General features: G+C 45.6%; 1 protein-coding gene across 1 annotated transcript in view; it reads left to right on the top strand.

Annotated features, from left to right (window-relative positions):
- Positions 1 to 18161, top strand: part of rc3h2 (ring finger and CCCH-type domains 2) — a 149842-nt gene that overhangs the window by 28485 nt on the left and 103196 nt on the right. Inside the window, exon 2 of the mRNA XM_070863243.1 lies at positions 17019 to 17077. The gene's annotated coding sequence lies outside the window, so the exon portion shown is untranslated. The remainder of the gene's footprint in view (positions 1 to 17018; positions 17078 to 18161) is intronic.

The following is an 18161-nucleotide window of genomic DNA, read 5'->3' as shown; positions in this document are numbered from 1 at the left end:
CCTGCCGTAATTCCAGTCTGGCAGCTATGAAGTCTCATACCCAGAATACATTCTGTGCCCTTGCTACTCTCAGTGCTTCCTTCAAGTGGTGTTCAACAGTACTGATACATTAGCTGAGAGGGCAGTAGGTGGTAATTAGCAGGGGGTCTCCTTGCCCATGTTTGACCTGAAATCGTGGGTCTCTGTGATGGAAACAATATGGGGTAAATGTTGAGGACTCCCAGGACCTCTCCACCTGACCGTATATCACTGTGACCCACTTCTGGTAGGTCTGCCTGCCAATGGAACAGGTCATACCCAAGGATGGTGATGGAGAAGTCTAGGATGTTGACTGATAGATATGAGTCAGTAAGTATGACTGTCTGGCTGTTTTTTGATTTAGTCTGCAAGACAGCTCCCCCAACTTGGGCACCAGTCCCCAGATGTCAATGTGGAGGACTTGCACGATCAATTGGGCTGGATGTGCCTTTGTCGTGTCCTGATTTGATGCCTAGGTCGTAGGAGAGCAGTCTATCCGGTTTTAATCTTTAATTTCTTGCTAACCCAATGTTAAAATTAAGTGGCCTGCTAGGTCATTTCAGAGAGCAGTTGAGAGTCAATACCTTGGTGTGGCACTGGAGCCATATGTAGGCCAAGCAGGGTAAGGATGGCAGGTTTGCTTCCATAAAGGACAAGTGAACCAGTTGGGGATTTCTGACAATCTAACCTCTATGGGTCACTTTTACTGGTACCAACTTTTTAGTTACACATTTTTAAAAAATAAATTGAATTCAAATTCTCAAATTGATATGGTGGGATTTGAACATGTTCTCTGGATTATTAGCCCAGTAACATAACTACCACACTGCGTATCCATGGCAATGTCCTAGGTCCAACTATCTTCAGCTGCTCCATCAATGACCTTCCCTCTATGGTGTGAAGTCTGGCTGTTCAAGAAGGATAGACAGAAAGGAAAAGGAGGTGGGGTAGCATTGCTAGTTAAAGTGGAAATTAACGCAATAGTAAGGAAGGACATTAGCTTGGATGATGTGGAATCTGTATGGGTGGAGCTACGGAATACCAAAGGGCAGAAAACGCTAGTGGGAGATGTGTACAGATGACCAAACAGCAGTAGTGAGGTTGGGGACAGCATCAAACAAGAAATTAGGGATGCATGCAATAAAGGTACATCCGTTATCATGGGTGACTTTAATCTACATATAGATTGGGCTAAACAAATTGGTAGCAATATGGTGGAGGAGGATTTCCTGGAGTATATTAGTATGGTTTTCTAGACCAATATGTCGAGCAACCAACTAGAGGGCTGGCCATCCTAGACTGGGTGATGTATAATGAGAAAGGACTAATTAGCAATCTTGTTGTGCGAGGCCCCTTGGGGAAGAGTGACCATAATATGGTAGAATTCTTTATTAAGATGGAGAGTGACAGTTAATTCAGAGACTAGGGTCCTGAACTTAAGGAAAGGTAACTTCGATGGTATGAGGCATGAATTGGCAAGAATAGACTGGCAAATGATACCGAAAGGGTTGACGGTGGATAGGCAATGGCAAACATTTAAAGATCACATGGATGAACTTCAACAATTGTACATCCTGTCTGGAGTAAAAATAAAATGGGGTAGGTGGCTCAACCATGGCTAACAAGTGAAATCAAGGATAGTGTTAAATCCAAGGAAGAGGCATATAAATTGGCCAGAAAAAGCAGCAAGGGGAAAATAAGAGTATGAGAGGAAGTTTGCCGGGAACATAAAAACCGACTGCAAAAGCTTCAATAGATATGTGAAGAGAAAAAGATTAGCGAAGACAAATGTAGGTCCCTTGCAGTCAGATTGAGGTGAATTTATAATGGGGAACAAAGAAATGGCAGACCAGTTGAACAAATACTTTGGTTCTGTCTTCACGAAGGAAGACACAAATAACCTTCCGGAAATACTAGGGGGGCGAGAGTCTAGTGAGAAGGAGGAACTGAAGGAAATCCTTTAGGCGGGAAATTGTGTTAGGGAAATTGATGGGATTGAAGGCCGATAAATCCCTGGGGCCTGATAGTCTGCATCCCAGAGTACTTAAGGAAGTGTCCCTAGAAATAGTGGATGCATTGCTGGTCATTTTCCAACAGTCTATCGACTCTGGATCAGTTCCTATGGACTGGAGGGTAGCTAATGTAACACCACTTTTTGGAGGGAGAGAGAAAACGGGTAATTATAGATCGGTTAGCCCGACATCAGTAGTGGGGAAAATGTTGGAATCAATTATTAAAGATGAAATAGGAGCGCATTTGGAAACCAGTGACAGGATCGGTCCAAGTCAGCATGGATTTATGAAAGGGAAATCATGCTCGACAAATCTTCTGGAATTTTTTGAGGATGTAACTAGTAGGGCCCAAGTTTCCACACGCGCCTAGAACGGCGCAGTCCCGACCTGGACGCCCGTTTTTCGCGCCACAAAGTGCACCTAAAAAAATCCTCGGTATTCTCCACCTACTTGCAGGTCCTCTGGCCCTCGGCGCAGCCAGCACGAGCTGTGGGGGGGGCGGAGCCAGGTCCCTGCGCTGAAAACAGTGCCGGGACCTCTGCACATGCGCGCTACAGTGGGCACGCAAGTGCAGTAGCTCCAGGCGCCAAACTGTGTGGGAGGGGCCCGAAGCACGCAGCCCCTAGCCCTGGCTGAATGGCCTCACTGGGGCTGCGTGAATAAGGCTCCTCCCACGGCCAGCTCCTGCTCTCCCCCCCCCCCCCCCCCCCCCCCCCCCCGACCAGACCCGACACTCGCTCCCCGCCCCCCCCTGCCTCCCGACCAGACCCGACACCCGCTCCCCCCCTGCCACCGGACCAGACCCGACACCCGCTCCCCCCCCCCCCCCCCCCCCCCCCCGTGCCTCCGGACCAGACCCGACACCCGCTCCTCCCCCCCACCCCCCCTGCCTCCGGACCAGACCCGACACCCGCTCCCCCGCCAACCCCCTGCCTCCGGACCAGACCCGACACCCACTTCCCGCCGCCTCCGGACCAGACCCAACACCCGCGCCCCCCCCCCCCGACTGACCCGACCCGAGCTCCTGTTCCCGCTCCCCGCCTCCCCGACTCGACCCGCGCTCCTGTTCCCGCTCCCCGCCCCCCCCCCGACTGGACCCGACCCGACCCTACCCGCGCTCCTGTTCCCGCTCCCCGACTGGACCCGACCCGACCCGATTCCCACTGGACCCGACCCGATTCCCGCTCCCGGACTGGATCCGACCTGACCTTCACCCCTCTCTCTCCCTCCCTCCCTCCCTCCCTCTCTCTCCCTCCCTCCCCCCCTCTCTCTCGCTCTCGCTCTCGCTCTCTCCCCCTCTCCTCCCCCCGACCCGAACCGAACCTCCCCGACCCAACCCAACGCCACCTACCTGTAAATCTGGTGCTGGGGACGGGCCCTGCCCGAAGTCTCGAGCCAGCCCGCTCAGCCTTCGGTCCCGAAAGACCTGCCTGAAGCACTTTCACACAGGTAGGAAGATGGTTTATTTAATCTTTTCTTTGCTTATAAATGTTGGATTTATTTGTATAATATTTGTATAAGTATAAATAAGGATTTATTATAGAATTTAATGACTTCCCTTTCCCCCCCCCCCCCCCCACCTCGTTCTGGACGCCTAATTTGTAACCTGAGCCTGATTTTTTAATGTGTAGAACAGGTTTTTTCAGTTCTACAAAAATCTTCACTTGCTCCATTCTACTTTAGTTTGGAGTACGTTTTCACTGTGGAAACTTTCAAATCAGGCGTCAGTGGCCGGACACGCCCCCTTTTGAAGAAAAAATTCGGTTCCAAAGTAGAACTGTTCTACCTGACTAGAACTGCAGAAAAAAAAATGTGGAGAATTACGATTTCTAAGATAGTCCGTTCTCCACCAGTTGCTCCTAAAAAATCAGGCGCAAATCATGTGGAAACTTGGGCCCGTAGAGTGGACAAGGGAGAACCAGTGGATGTGGTGTATTTGGACTTTCAAAAGGCTTTTGACAAGGTCCCACACAAGAGATTGGTGTGCACAATTAAAGCACATGGTATTGGTGGTATTGTACTGACGTGGATAGAGAACTGGTTGGCAGACAGGAAGCAGAGAGTAGGGATAAACGGGTCCTTCTCAGAATGGCAGGCAGTGACTCGTGGGGTGCCGCAGGGCTCAGTGCTGGGACCCCAGCTATTTACAGTATACATCAATGATTTAGATGAAGCAATTGAGTGTAATATCTCCAAGTTTGCAGATGACACTAAGCTGGGTGGCGGTGAGAGCTGTGAAGAGGACGCCAAGAGGCTGCAGGGTGACTTGGACAGGTTAGGTGAGTGGGCAAATGCATGGCAGATGCAGTATAATGTGGATAAATGTGAGGTTATCCACTTTGGTGGCAAAAACACAAAGGCAGAATATTATCTGAATGGCGGCAGATTAGGAAAAGGGAAGGTGCAACAAAACCTGGGTGTCATTGAAAGTTGGCACGCCGGTACTGTTATATATGTGGACTTGTATTTACTCTGTACAGCCACCAGAGGGCTCATCCCCTGGAGTCCCAAGGGATCCCATAATCCCTTGGGAGCACAGGTATTTAAGGAGGCTTCACAGGTTGGAGAGGCACTTTGGAGACCTGCAATAAAAGACTACGGTCACACTTTGCTTTGAGCTCAGTGTTGAGTCTGACACTTTCTCCATACACAACAACTGCTGACGAGATACAGATAGCGAACCCAAAGATGCAGAGAATAGTGGGCATCCTGGAAAAATTCTCGGAGGGAGATGATTGGGAAACTTTTGTGGAGCGACTCGCCCAATACTTCGTGGTCAATGAGCTAGATGGGGAAGAGAGCGCTGTCAAAGGAAGGGCGATCCTCCTCACTGTCTGTGGTGCACCAACGTATGACTTCGTGAAGAATCTGCTCACGCCAGCGAAACCCACGGAGAAATCGTACGACGATTTGTGCACTGGTCCGAGAGCATTTGAACCCGAAGGAAAGCATTCTGATAGCGAGGTACCGGTTCTACACCTGCAAAACGTCTGAAGGTCAGGAAGTGGCGAATTATGTCGCCAAGCTAATACGTCTTGCAGAGACTTTTTCGTACTTGGCATTAGCCACAAAACCATACTTCGCAAACTTTTGACTGTCGAGACCCAAACCTTGAGTAAGGCCATAGCGATAGCCCAGGCGTTCATTGACACCATACGAAGCAAATGTCTCAGCACACAAGTACTGCTACAAGTACTGTGAACAAAGTGATGATTTCGAATCGTAACGTACAGGGCAGGTCACACTTACCTGCGGCTGCGCGTCCGCAGATGTCAGAGTCCACCATCAAGGGTGATAAATGTAAGACCATTAACACCTTGTTGGCGCTGCGGGGGTGATCATCGTTTCCATTCATGCTGATTCAAAGAGTACGTTTGCAAGGGCTGTGGAACCATGGGACACCTCCAACGAGTGTGCAGGCGAGCTGCAAAGCCTGGTAAACCTGCAAACCACCATGTTGCAGAGGAGGACAGATCCATGGAGGATCACGACGAACCAGAGCCTCAGATAGAGGAGGCAGAGGTACATGGGGTGCATACATTCACCACGAATTGACCCCCGATAATGCTGAATGTTGAACTAGATGGACTCCCGGTGTCAATGGAGCTGGACATGGGCGCGAGCTAGTCCATCATGGGCAAAAAGACTTTCGAAAGGTTGTGGTGCAACAAGGCCTCAAGGCCAGTCTTAACTCCAGTTCGCACGAAACTAAGAACTTACATGAAAGAACTGATTCCTGTAATTGGCAGTGTTACCGTAAAGGTCTCCTACGATGGAGCAGTACACAAGCTACCACTCTGGGTGGTACCAGGCAATGGACCCACGCTGCTCGGCAGGAGCTGGCTGGGAAAGATACGCTGGAACTGAGACGACGTCCGAGCGCTATCGCCCGCTGGCGACACTTCGCGTGCCCAGGTCTTAAACAAATTTCTTTTGCTGTTCGAACCAGGCATTGGGAAATTACAAGGAGCAAAAGTGCAGATCCACCTAATTCCAGGGGAGCGACCCATCCATCACAAGGCAAAAGCAGTACCGTATATGATGAGAGAAAGGGTAGAGATCGAGCTAGACCGGCTGCAAAGAGAGGGCATCATTTCACCGATCAAGTTCAGCGAGTGAGCCAGTCCTATTGTCCCAGTCCTCAAGGGAGACGGCACCGTCGGAATCTGTGGCGATTACAAAGTAACTATCAATCGTTTCTCCCTGTAGGACCAATACACACTACCAAAAGCCGACGACCTTTTTGCAACGCTGGCGAGAGGAAAGACGTTCACGAAGCTGGATCTGACTTCAGCCTACATGATGTAGGAACTGGAGGAATTATCGAAGATGCTCACCTGCATCAACACGCACAAAGGTCTTTTTGTTAATAACAGATGTCCGTTTGGAATCTGATCAGCGGCGGCAAAATTCCAAAGAAACATGGCAAGTTTACTGAAGTCGGTCCCGCACACCATGGTCTTCCAGGACGACATCTTGGTCATGGATCGGAACATAGTCGAGCACCTGCAGAACCTGGAGGAGGTTCTTAGTCGACTCAACCAAGTGGGGCTCAGGTTAAAACACTCGAAGTACGTTTTCCTGGCGCCTGAAGTGGAGTTCTTGGGAAGGAGGATTGCGGCGGACGGCAACAGGCCCACTAACTTGAAGACAGAGGCAATCGAGAACGCACCGAGGCCACAGAACGTAACGGAGCTGCGGTCGTTTCTAGGACTCTTGAACTACTTTGGTAACTTCTTACCGGGTCTCAACACACTGCTAGAACCACTACATGTCTTACTATGAAACAGGGGTGAATGGATTTGGGGCAAAAGCCAGAAAATGCCTTTGTAAAAGCGAGAAAATTGTTATGCTCAAACAAATTGCTTGTGTTGTACGATCCATGTAAGCGTTTGGTACTAGCATGTGATGCGTCGTCATATGGTGTCGGGTGTGTATTGCAGCAAGCTAATGATTTCGGGAAACTGCAACCGGTTGCTTATGCATCCAGGAGTCTGTCTAAGGCTGAGAGCCTACAGCATGATTGAAAAAGAAGCGTTCGCGTGTGTCTATGGGGTAAAGAAAATGCATCAATACCTGTTTGGACTAAAATTCGAATTGGAAACTGACCATAAGCCACTTATATCCCTGTTTTCTGAGAGTAAAGGGATAAATACCAATGCATCGGCTCGCATCCAGAGATGGGCGCTCACGTCCGCAAAAACTACGCCATCCGCCACAGGCCAGGCATAGAAAACTGCGCCGATGCTCTCAGTAGGCTGCCATTGCCCACCACGGGTGGAAATGGTGCAGCCCGCAGATCTAGCCATGGTTATGGAAGCATTTGAGAGTGAGCAATCACCCGTCACTGCCCGGCAGATCAAAACCTGGATAAGCTAGGATCCCTTATTGGCCCCAAGTTTCCACATGATTTGCTCCTGATTTTTAGGAGCAACTGGTGGAGAACAGAGTATCTTAAAAATCGGAATTCTCCACATTTAAGTTTTCTGCAGTTCTAGTCAGGTAGAACAGTTTCACTTTTGAACAGAATTTTTTTTTCAAAAGGGGGCGTGTCCGGCCACTGACGCCTGATTTGAAAGTTTCCACAGTGATGACGTACTCCAAACTAACTTAGAATGGAGCAAGTGAAGATTTTTGTATGCTTGAAAAAACCTTGTCTACACATTAAAAAATCAGGCGCAGGTTACAAATTAGGCATCAGGAACAAGGTAGGGGGGGGAAGGGAAGTCATTAAATTCTACAATCAATCCTTATACTTATACAAATATTATACAAATAAATCCAACCTGAATAAAAATTTATAAGCAAAGAAAAGATTAAATAAACCATGTTCCTACCTGTGTGAAAGTGCTTCAGGCAGGCCTTTCAGGCAGCGGTGTGGCGTCGGTCCCGACGGCAGGGGCAAGAAGCAGCAAACAGCCTCCGTGCTTGAGGCAGCGGTGTGCCGTGGCGTCGGTCCCGACGGCAGGGGCAAGAAGCAGCAAGCAGCCTCAGTGCTGATCATGGAAGGGCAATGTGGTTTTATTTAAAAATGTTAAAAATTGAACAGCTACAAAGAATTTGAATAGTCTCAAACAAGTGCATGTGTCCCGTTTATCACAGTCTATCTTTAATTACAGAATGACTGGTGGAGATTGAAACGGTAACGATTTGTAAAGGCTGAATTAAAATGCACAGTTGCTGCAGTAACACTGGTTAAAGAGCCAACATTAATTCAGCAGGTGATTTATTCAGCAGTGCTGCTAAAAGCACTCCCTCACACACAGAAATATCAAGAAAATTAAAATGCAAGCCTTTGCAAGGGTTCAATAAACAAATTTTCACTTTCTGCAGCACTTTTAAAAATGGCCGCGTGCCAATGTTTACTTCAGACTGCGCGAACGCTCCAACGCGCACACTCCAACGTGCACGCACAGGATTGCCGGCACCAAAAAAACTCATTTAAATTGTACCCGCCCCCTCCTACTTACAAAATCGGCGCGATTGGTAGGCTCCGCCCCCTGTGCGCCACGCCAAGCAGACAATGAGTTGCAAGGAACTCGAGAATACCGCGTTTTTTTTCATCACTGTTTTCGGCGCTAAAAACAGGCGCCCAGCTCTGAGGGGCGCCTTTTTCGCCGCGTGTGGAAACTTGGGGCCATTATCTCTAGTCAAAAGCTGTGTGCTTCACGGGAGCTGGTCCAGTGTCCCAGTGGAAATGCAGGAAGAGAGAAAGCCGTTACAGCGGAGCAAAGATGAAATGTCTATACAGGTAGACCACCTTCTGTAGGGCAATCGAGTAGTGGTCCCCAAGAAGGGCAGAGACACCATCAATGACCTCCACAGTATCCACCCAGGCATCGTAGTGATGAAAGCAATAGCCAGATCCCACGTGTGGTGGCCGGCATCGATGTGGACTTAGAGTCCTGCGTTCATAGATGTAATATATGCTCGCAGTTAAGCAATGCACCCAGGGAGGCACCACTAAGTTTATGGTCTTGGCCCTCCAAACTGTGGTCTAGGGTACACGTCGACTATGCAGGCCCGTTCTTGGGTAAAATGTTCCTTGTGATTGTAGACGCGTACTCCAAGTGGATTGAATGTGAGATAATGTCGGCTAGCACGTCCGCTGCCACTGCTGAAAGCCTGCGGGCCATGTTTTCCACTCACGGCTTACCCGATGTCCAGGTGAGCGACAACGGGCCATGTTTTACCAGTGCTGAGTTCAAAGAATTCATGACCCATAACGGGATCAAACATGGCGCATCTGCCCCGTTTAAACCAGCGTCCAATGGTCAGGCAGAGAGAGCAGTGCAAACTATCAAGCAAGGCTTGAAGAGGGTAACTGAAGGCTCACTGCAGACTCGCCTATCCCGAGTCCTGCTTAGCTACCGCGCATGATCCAACTCACTCAATGGGATCCCACCTGCTGAACTGCTCATGAAAAGAGCATTTAAGACAAGGCTCTTGTTAGTTCACCCTGATCTGCATGAACAGGTAGAGAGCAGGCGGCTTCAACAAAGTGCATACCATGATAGCGTAAATGTGACACGCAAGATTGAAATCAATGATCCTGTATTTGTATTAAATTATGGACAAGATCATAAGTGGCTTCCCGGCACTGTCGTGGCCAAAGATGGGAGCAGGGTGTTTAGGGTCAAACTTTCAAATGGACTCATTCACCGGCAACACTTGGACCAAATCAAACTCAGATTCACGGACTATCCTGACCCACCTTGGACCCTACCTTTTTTGATCCCCCAACATACACACCAGTGGCAACCGGCACCCCGGTCGACCACGAAGCAGAACCCATCATCCACAGCAGCCCTGCAGGGCCCAACACACCAGGCAGCCCAGCAAGGCCAGCTGCACAGCAGCCCAGCGAGGGCACAACAAATGATTCAACAACACCAGCTTTCACACCAAGATGATCAACCAGGGCAAGAAGGGCCCCAGATCGACTCACATTGTAAATAGTTACATTATTGACTTTTGGGGGGGGGGGGGGGAATGCTGTTATATATGTGGACTTGTATTTACTCTGTACAGCCACCAGAGGGCTCATCCCCTGGAGTCCCAAGGGATCCCATAATCCCTTGGGAGCACAAGTATTTAAGGAGGCTTCACAGATTGGAAAGGCACTCTGAAGACCTGCAGTAAAAGACTACGGTCATACTTTACTTTGAGCTCAGTGTTCAGTCTGACTCTTTCTCCATACACAATAGGTACAGCAGGTGGTGAAGAAGGCAAATGATACGTTGGCCTTCATAGCTAGGGGATTTGATATAGGAGCAGGGAGGTCTTACTGCAGTTGTACAGGGCCTTGGTGAGGCCTCACCTGGAATATTGTGTTCAGTTTTGGTCTCCTAATCTGAGGAAGGACGTTCTTGCTATTGAGTGAGTGCAGCGAAGGTTCACCAGACTGATTCCCAGGATGGCAGGACTGACATATGAGGAGAGACTGGATCAACTGGGCCTGTATTCACTGGAGTTTAGAAGAATGAGAGGAGATCTCATTGAAACATATAAAGTTCTGACGGGTCTGGACAGGTTAGATGCAGGAAGAATGTTCCCGATGTTGGGGAAGTCCAGAACCAGGGAACACAGCCTAAGGATAAGGGGTAAGCCATTTAGGAGAGAGACTTGTTAACCTGTGGAATTCCCTACTGCAGAGAGTTGTTGATGCCAGTTCGTTGGATATATTCAAGAGGGAGTTAGATATGGCCGTTACGGCTAAAGGGATCAAGGGGTATGGAGAGAAAGCAGGAAATGGGTACTGAAGTGAATGATCAGCCATGATCTTATTGAATGGTGGTGCAGGCTCGAAGGACCGAATGGCCTACTCCTGCACCTATTTTCTATGTTTGCTGATGATTGCACAGTGTTCAGCTTCATTTGCAATTCTGCAGATAATGAAGCAGTCCACGCCTGCATGAAGCACGACCTGGACAAGTGTCAAGTAACATTCGCGCCACACAAGTGTCAGGCAATTACCATCTCCAACGAGAATATAGGCATCTTCCCATGACTTCAATGGTATTACCATTATCCGTTCACCACTATCATCATCCTGGGGGTTGTCATTGACCAGAAACTGAACTGGACCAGCCACAAAAAAGACCGTAGCTACTAGAACATGTCGGAGGCTGGGTATTCTGCAGCGAGTGGCTCAACCCCTGAGTCCCCAAAGCCTCTCTACCACCTACAAGGCACAAGTCATGAATATGATGGAATAGTCTTTACTCACTTGGATGACTGCAGCTGCAACAGCACTCAAGAAGCTGGACACCATCCAGGACAAAGCAGTCTGCTTAATCGGCACTCCATCCACTAGCTTAAACATCCACTCCTTCCACCATCGGTGTACTGTGGCTGCAGTGTGTACTATCTACAAGATGCATTCAATGCATCCTTGGCATAAAGGAGGTTGGTTATGAGATTTTCCTTGAAAATGGATGCAATGAGGTCCAATTTCTCCCCTCCTACCTTTAACTTAGTCTAATATTGACACCCCACCTCCATCTCCACCTGTTGATCCCCCTACTATAAGGAAAATTGTTTTTTTCCCTCGCCTCCCATAAGGGAAAAAAGAATCGAGCTGCACTGCTTGTTATTAAGTAATATGTCTGTACAGCAATTGATGGGATCTGCATTACTCCACGCCTTCCTCGTCCCCCATTAGTGCATGTCTGCAGGCTATACACCATCAACGCACACACACGAATAATGGTCACAGAGATGAGGTACAAGAGTGTGGTGTAATGATGACTGGTGCTATAGAATAGTACCCAAGTACAGAGTCAATGCAGTTTGGAGAGGAAGGTAGAAAAAATGGTCAGAGGGACAAAGAATTATATTTTTCTTAATGGGAGTTAATTGAGCATGAAGTCATAATTGTAAATTATGTGGTTTGTCCATTCAAGCCTGCAGGTGATAAGCACTCTGCATTTATGCAATACTGTGCTGTAACAGCTGAGCTAATGAAGTGAATTCCCTCTAATTGGTGTTTGGATTAATATTTTGTTTTAAGTTTGGAAAATGCTCTTGAAACACATGGGAGAGTTCAATTCAGTAAATATTTAATAAAAATAGTTTATTGCCACATTTGCACAGGGTTCCAATAGCTGCAGATAACCACCAATGTCTGGTAGCTAACCCTAGATTAAGGCCACATGAGTGTTAACTGCATGTAGTGTGCTGATGATTAATATCCAGCCTCCTTATTTATTTCAAAGGAAAATCAATTTTATTCTTTATCTACTTGCAAGTTCCAGATACATTATTTATGCCTGTGCTTCTGCAACTCAAATCTGCTTGTCTGGATTGTAACCGCACCGATCATTTTTTATTGTCAAAGTAGTCGTAAATTGGTTCATATACCATGTAACTTCTGTAACAATTATTAGAAATTTATTGTCTGTTTTGTGTTGCACTCTGGGTTTTAGTTAACAGGTGTAAGTTAATCTAAACAACCAAAAGCCATTAGAAAGTAACTTTTTTATTTCAATTTTTCAAGTACTATTGATATACAGAATACTTGCAATTAACTTCAATTGTTTTGAAGATTTATAAAATGCATCTAGGGCTTCTTTTCCAGGACCCCTTATTCTTGGACTGGATGAAAGAAAATGCTCATCATCTGATGACTAATCCCTCTCTTATCTCTAACCTCCAACTTCTTTCCCTCCATTGCAATCTATCTTTTGTTTTATGATATAATTATGGTCAGTGTTGCTCTGAATATTTCTGTCTTTTAAGCGTTCCTATCTTGTTCCTTCTAAAGTCCAAATATGCTGTTCTGCACACTTTCTCCCCTCTTGCCATCCTTGCTGTATTGAAATTAAGACTCAACACACAGTCTTCTGCCCCAACTTGTCCTTTCCCAGGATTTCAAAATTGTAGAACTTTATACTTCTCTGTCTTTCTATCCTCTGTAACCTTCAGACTTTTAAAACCCAAACTTGTCATCATCTAATCACTACTTCTAGATTTACATTAACTCTTTCAGTCTCTCTAACCTTTGTGGTGACCTGCGTTGAGCTTTGATCAATCATGTTGGGTTTGTAATTGTAAAGAACAGAACTGAATATTAATTCAGTCTCCTGTAGACCTGCATATTATTTAATATATAAATTTCCACATGTGCCATAATTTCTAGAAGTAATATTAACTCATGTAATATGGTATACAATGTAATGCAATATCTCCATGTCGCCCTGGAAGAATTATGTTAATTTACACTGCCTCTGTGCTTACCTTGTGGACTTGCTTACCTTGATAACGTTTGCGTTGCACAGTCAGATTCTATTCATACATAATTTTGGTGTTTGCCATTGTAACAAGGATGTGCCTCTTAACCGCCGGCAAAAAGGAACTAAATACAAAACTGGACTGCAAATATTTTTATGCACACATTAATCAACCCAACAATAATTTTAAAGGTCAGAGGATCTAAATATTCAGTGTTGGCCAACAGCCAGCTCTCAGTAACTTGTAAATTGTTGATTTGGCATTTTTTGGTCATATGAGAATCTGATTGTATAGGGCAGCCTAGTCAAATAGGCTGGTGACACTTGCTGTTGAGGCTCAAACTGCCTAAACACACTGCTTTTGACTGAGTTACTGGAGGGCTGTTGGCACCTGTGGAACTGTATCCCAGCAAGACCATCTTCAAAGAAAATGAGGAGGAGAAGTATTCTGAAGATGCTGAAAGCATATTTATGTTTGAAAATACATCTGGTAAATAGTGCTCCAAACATCTTGTATACTATGCCCTAAACAACAGGATTTATAAAAGTTGGAAGTGTTTGAGGCTTGCTCCCTCCTTCATCCAAGTATGGTTACACATCGCAGTTTAACTCCCCTAAAATTTTCAGGCATTTAAATTGTAGAGCCCCAAAAAAGGCTACCATTTCCTTCCCCTCTTCCTGGTCCATCTAGTGTGTTCCATGCAGTTGTGATGCCTTATGCATCAGAACTGCGTACCTTGTAACCTCCGGGAGACGTGAAAAGCTAGGTCAAAAACCCAAGGCCATCTAGGAGGAAAGAGATGTTGGCAAATTCCCCTCCCATCCCTCTGGGTGATCGGAACTAGCCCAGGAGACCACATTGACCACTATTTATATTAATTGGTACCTACCTCTTGTATAATTCGATCTCGGCTCCAGCTAAGAACCGTTCTACCTCTCGAAGTTACATAGAGCTAGAATTTCCAAACAATCCGCCAGCGCCCAATTGCCGCCCAAAATACCGCTAAGATTCCCAAAATTATCGCCGGCGCAAAATTCCCCCCAAAAAAGAAAAAATCCGCCCGGCGAAAAAAATGAGCCTTACACCCCAATTCTCGTCGAAAAAATGGAATCTTGGGCCGATTGGGCAGTTCTTTTTTTTAAAAAAAGGGCGATAATTACTAAAAATTTACACCGAGGCTACGGGTTGGGCCTAGGAGGCGAGAAAAACACACATTTTTTCATAAAATAAAAAAATTGGAAAAATATTCTTGGGACCCTATTCACTTAAATCACTGCAAGAGAATTTGAAAATAATTAGTTAAAAACCCATTTAAATTTTTTTTGCAGGGCTACTTACCTACTGCCCAGCTCCACTGATTCCCGTGGGCGTTTTTTTTTTCAACTTGCCTACGGGTCACCGCTGAGCCAAAAATTGGGCGATGGCGGTCCGCTCCCCCGCGGTACTTCGAAATCACCGGCGGAACTCGGCTGTGGAAAATTTTGCCAGCCCGGTTCTCGCCCAAAACGGCCAATACTGCCGAGAAACCGGGCGGCGAAGCAATGGAAATTCTAGCCCATAGTGTATCAGCACTTACCGCACAAGCCGGCAGCATGTTGCACAGGTTTTCTATTCTCTGGGAAAGGAAGAATCACTGAACATCCAGCCTATTACTTCCCTTGCCTACCGGCCTTCTCCCACAACCTGTCCTTTTCTCATCCAATTGTGTTTTGAACTCATTTACACTCCGCTTCAGTGGCCTTCCCTGATAATTTTATGAAAAAGTTGCACCTAACTTTCCTCTTAATCTATTCCGCACCATATTTCAACAACTGTGCCGCGCCTTCTACTTTAGCCGTTAATCGCTTATTTTGGAAGCTTTCTGAAAATCCTATTTGTAATATCACCTGCATTACACCTGCCCATTAATTTAATAATATTTGCAAAACTCCACTAATTAGTTAAATATGATCTCTCGTTCCTGAATCCATGTTGAATGGTCTTTAATAAATTATAGCTTTCCAAATATTCCCCCACACAATGTCCCAAAGTTGTTTGATTTTTTTTTCCCCCTTCAATAGTAAGCTTAAACTTATTTTTTCCTGGTATGTATTTTGATTTTTTTTTTATTGGGGTTATGTTAGACACTTTTTCTAATTATAAGAAACACTGAATTTACAAATACATGGGGACATAGAAACATAGAAAATAGGTGTAGGAGTAGGCCATTCGGCCCTTCGAGCCTGCATCGCCATTCAATGAGTTCATGGCTGAACATGCAACTTCAGTACCCCATTCCTGCTTTCTCGCCATACCCCTTGATCCCCCTAGTAGTAAGGACTACATCTAACTCCTTTTTGAATATATTTAGTGAATTGGCCTCAACAACAACAGTGCTGTAGTGATCATGTTACTGGACTAATAATCCAGAAAATGTGTGTTCAAATCCCACCATGCCAGTTTGATGCATCAAATTCCATTTTTAAAAAGCTGGTATCAGTAACAGTGATCATGAAGCTGTCGGATTGTTGTAAAAACTCACCTGGTTCACTAATGTCCTTTTAGGGAAGGGAACCTACTTCCTTATCTGGTCTGGCCTATATGTGGCTTCAGTAACACACCAAGTGGTTGACTTTTAATTGCCTTCTGAAGTGGCCTCATAAACCCCTCAGTTGCATCAAAAAAACACCACATGGACTGCAATGACTCAAGAAGTAGGTACACCACTGTCTTCTCTGGACAACTAGGGATGAGCAAATGCTGGCCATACCACATCAGAGAATTACATTTTAAAAATCACATTACTTTATAAGCTATACTGGCTGCCTCTTTCCGCTCCTCAAAGTGGTAGGCCATTAGGGCTGCTGAAGTAAAATAATTTTCCTTGAGTTGATAAATATACTAACTACTAACCCAGAACAACAAATAGAAAAAAAACCTTTCTGGGACACACTGTTGTAGCATCTCAGCAACAATCTTGTTGGCCTCTGGTTTAGCCACTAATAAGTGGGAAGGCCAACATCTTTCAGCAGTATGATTTTCATTGTCAGATTTAGAGACAAGAAAGAGCATCCTTAATTGAAAGGCTTTTGTTTTTTTGAATTAGTCAGAATCGTCTTACCAGTCAGCTGTGGTCTTTGAACATGGAAGTTTTGTCCAATCTTCTAATTCAGAGTAGTTTACTTAATGGAATGATGTTTTTGAGTTTTCAGTAAGCGATTACTGACCCATCATGAATCTCAACCTTCCGAGCCCCAAAAGGAAGTGATCGGGCTGATTGCCAAGTTTAGTTGTGTACAAATTATATAACACATCCTTTTTTTTAAATAAAAAAACATTTAAAGAACATCAGATACTTTGACACAGATGCTTCCTGCACACTAAAAGCACTTCAAAATTAATGTTTTGGAAGACACCAGCAGATCTGGCACAATGCCCACTGAGTTCTGCTTTTTGGGTGTTGCTGTTGTTGGGAGTGTCTTGGTACCTGATAGTGGGTTCTACTGTGTGGTTTTCTTTTCTTAAAGTAGATCACTGGTGACACTAGCCTACCAATCCCAGCCCACCTACACCAATTAATTAAACTAATTACGCAACTTACATACAGATGGGATGAGAGGTGACATCTTTAAATAACAGTATTTATTGAGGGAGGGAAGGAAGATAATTTTTGGCAAAATGCCTGAATATTGCAGATGCACTGTACTGTTCAGGGGATCGCTGTAATTATGGACAGATTTTTTTTCTCCTTTAAATGTGTTTCTTTCCTCCTCTTAGATTTTGCACCCAGTGACCCAGATGAAGGGAGATGGGAAGGAGACCTGTTCCAAACCTTGGTCAGTGCCATTTTGTAACCAGCCCCAGGTGATGTCCAAGGACCTTTCTTTTGCTCCATCCCCATGTATATACAGTATTCAACATCTGCCTGATGGCATAATTGTGTGAAAAATTACTGCCATAAATCCAGTTTATCAAACCAAGAAATCGTAAGAGGAGGATTTTCCCATCCCCAAACCCCATGACACTTTCCTCTGTGAGTGTGAAGTAGTCAGATGCGTTAAGTACCCAGTGATTGAAACCCGGGACTATTAGTTTTAATTTAGATTTTGGTTAACTGACGATATAGGGAGACAAATCTGGAGGATGATCAGAGTAACAAGAAAATTAGTTTCTTTCACAGACCAGTTTCATTTATTTACTTTTTAATTGTTCTTGGATTGTAGGCAACATTGTGTGGTCCAGAAGTGAGTTTTAAACTCTGCTTCCTCTCTATCATCAAAGACTGCTTACTTGCACCACTACCTCCCCTTAGTGCCACTGCAACCCTTATCCATGTTTTTGACAATTCTAGACTTGATTTCTCCAATGAGAATGGCTTTCTATCCTCCATTAACTTGGCTACCTACTTGTATTAAATCCAGTTTGCCCATTAACGCCATTCTTGTTGATCTACAGTGGCTCCTTTTGCCTCAATGCATTGAATTTTAAATCCTCGCCTTCATCTCACTACAAAACCTTATTCAGCCTACATCTGTAGTCTCCTGCAACCTTGCCTCTCCTCTGTTTCTGACCTCCTGTGCATCCTTCCTGGCCCCTTGCCACCTTTGGTACCAAAGCCTTCAGGTGCCTTAGCCATGTTCTAGAATTCCCTGCTTAAACCCCTCTGCCTGTCTAACAACTTATTGGGCCCAAGTTTCCACATGATTTGCGCCTGATTTTTAGGAGCAACTGGTGGAGAACGGACTATCTTAGAAATCGCAATTCTCCACATTTTTTTTTCTGCAGTTCTAGTCAAGTAGAACAGTTCTTTGGAACAGAATTTTTTCTTCAAAAGGGGGCATGTCCGGCCACTGACACCTGATTTCAAAGTTTCCACAGTGAAAACGTACTCCAAACTAACTTAGAATGGAGCAAGTGAAG

Source organism: Pristiophorus japonicus, chromosome 20 (genome assembly GCF_044704955.1).
Source record: "Pristiophorus japonicus isolate sPriJap1 chromosome 20, sPriJap1.hap1, whole genome shotgun sequence".
NCBI classification, from domain to species: domain Eukaryota; kingdom Metazoa; phylum Chordata; class Chondrichthyes; family Pristiophoridae; genus Pristiophorus; species Pristiophorus japonicus.
The sequence above is the reverse complement of the archived record's forward strand: the minus strand, read 5'-3'. Positions and strand labels throughout refer to the sequence as shown.